Source organism: Myotis brandtii, unplaced genomic scaffold (assembly GCF_000412655.1).
Source record: "Myotis brandtii unplaced genomic scaffold, ASM41265v1 scaffold82, whole genome shotgun sequence".
NCBI lineage: Eukaryota > Metazoa > Chordata > Mammalia > Chiroptera > Vespertilionidae > Myotis > Myotis brandtii.
Genome location: NW_005371324.1, coordinates 11,393,537 through 11,396,200, shown reverse-complemented (window position 1 = coordinate 11,396,200; position 2,664 = coordinate 11,393,537).

Genomic DNA, 2,664 nt, shown 5'->3' with positions numbered 1-2,664 from the left:
TGTGATTCCACCTTCGGCTGTGGGTTATGTTGTTGCTGGGGCACTGTCATCCCTGAATCTGGTTTACTGCACACACTTGTATTTGCGTTCCAGACCCTGTATGACAGAAACTTTGCAGAATGCCCTCTCACACTCCAAGACCCCCCAGGAGATGTTGGAGAGCTGGTTTCAACCTGATCCCCGCATGTCAGACCGAGGGACTCCACCTGCCAGAGAGACCATTCTCACTTCACAGACACCAGGAAAGGACCACGGGAGGTTGACTCCAGGGCATGTCCGAGCCATCTCACCCAGTCCCACCTAACCGGCCACCATCATTTTCTTTCTCAATGTGCACAAATCCATGCACCGGGTCACTAGTAGAAAAATGAAAAGAATGCTATCCTTGACCATGGAGTGTTCTGCTATAAAATGAGAAGAAAAGAATCAGAAAAAAAAGTATATATTTTTAAAGCAAAAAGATACTTGTGGAATGTCAAGTATATAAATACTGAAGAATGCTCTTGGATTTATCTACAAAGAAGCCTAGAAAAGGTAGATTCAATGTTGAAAGAGAGTGAGGACAGATTATAGTAGATAGAGGAATGGATATTCAATGAAACAATGAAGACATTGAATTTAGAATTACATTCTCCCTAGATGTTTAAGTTTATAAAGAGCTTTTAAGTAGAGTGCAAATACTTAGGAATAGCTTCTCTCTATTTGTTCGCAATTTCATTTACCATAGGCTCTCTCACCTGCAATTTTGCTTTCCAAGGTTCCAGTTACCTGTGGTTAACCATGATCTGAACATACTTGGAACATATTAAATGGGAAATAACAGATATAAACACTCTTATGTTTTCATGCCACTCTGAGTTGCATGGTGAAATCTCATGTCCTCCTGCTTCATTCCACACAGGATGTGAATCATCCCTTTGTCCAGGGTATCCACACTGTATATGCCATCTACCAGTTAGTAGCCATCTTGGTTATCAGACTGTCCTTGTATTACAGGGCTTGTGTTCAAGTAACCCTTATCGTAGCCTAAGAATCTGTCACAATGCCTAAGTCATTCACTTCACTTGATCCTATCACATAGGCATTGTATCATCTCACATCATCCTGGGAAAGGTGAATACAGCACGATAAACCATTTTGAGAAAGAGAAATTACATTTACATAAATTTTATTGCAATGTGTTCTTATAATTTTTCTATTTTATTATAAGTTTTTGTTAATCTCTTATTGGGCCCAATTATAAATTCAACTTTATCATAGGAATGTATGCATGGGAAAAAAGTATAGCCCTGGCCAGTTTGGCTCAATGATTAGAGCATTGGACTAAGAACCATAGGGTTTCAAATTCTTTTCCACAATAAGCACAACATATGAAAAAATAAATAAGTTGAAAATCGCCCTTTAGTGTCAGTTGTAGTCACTATCATGCTTCTAATATTTTATTCTTAAAGTCTCTTGTCCATTCTCCATTTCTTTGAAACTTAGCGCATATCTAACTACATTAAGAGCATCAGAAATTCTTAATAACATCACCTATGGTAATTATGTAGTTTTATTTACACAGAGGATTTTTCTCCAGATGTCTAAGTGACTTCTTTCTTTCTCCATATCTGACTGATTGACAATGGAAATATGAAACCGATCTTATTTACATTAAAACTAGAAAACAAATAAACTCTCATAAGGTGGCTAAATGTAGAAGCATAAGTAAGGGATTTTTATTAAAATATTTGAAACTCTATTAATTACTAAACTAACTTTGAGTAGTGATACATTACTCAAGTATTCATGATACAATCAATGTCTAAAAGTTTAATGGGGGAAATAGGAAGACAAATGTAATACTTTCAACAATAAAGGTTTAATTAAAAATAAATTTTAAAAAAGTTTAACTATCATCAGTAGGGAATCTGGAGCTATTTCCTCTAAATAAAGTCTGTTGATATGGGTTAAATTTTATATTTCAAGTATTATTAAAATTGATTTACTAGCATTTTACTCAAATAGCAATTTATTCAAATTACCCTCAGTAGCATTAGAGAGAGAAAAAGAGAAGTTGAAAAGATTAAATTTCTAATTCCTACTAAGTTAAAGGTTTAAATAAATTTTATATACATAACAGTCAGATATGAATTTTTTTCATTCAGAATTCCTTAGTGCCAGTTACAAAATGTATGTAGTAGAAATAGAAATAGGAATCGGAATAAACAGAAGAAATAAATGTCATCAGAGTCAAGTTATTAATTAAATGAATAACAGATTTTTAGTTCTACCTGAATATTGAGGAATATAGGCAATCAAACTCCGTTCCATGAAATTTGCATTATTTTGAATTAAAATTCAATCCTTGAGCAATTAGCTTCTAAATTGTTTGGAGGCTGATTCTAAAGGCTATACAATAAAAGTTAACAAGTATAATTTTGCATTCTTAAGTGCATAGTTTTGCTGAGGTATATTGTGCGGGGTTTTATATATTATCAAGGATTAATTTATGATAATTACTCCATTTGCATGCACATTAAGATAACTAATTGATTAAAATATTTCAGTGAATGATATTCTTCAGTTATCTTATTATGTTTGCACTAGAGGCCTGGTGCACAAAAATTTGTGCACTCCGGCGGGGGGGGGGGGGGGAAGGGGGGGGGCCCCCCACCCCGGCCT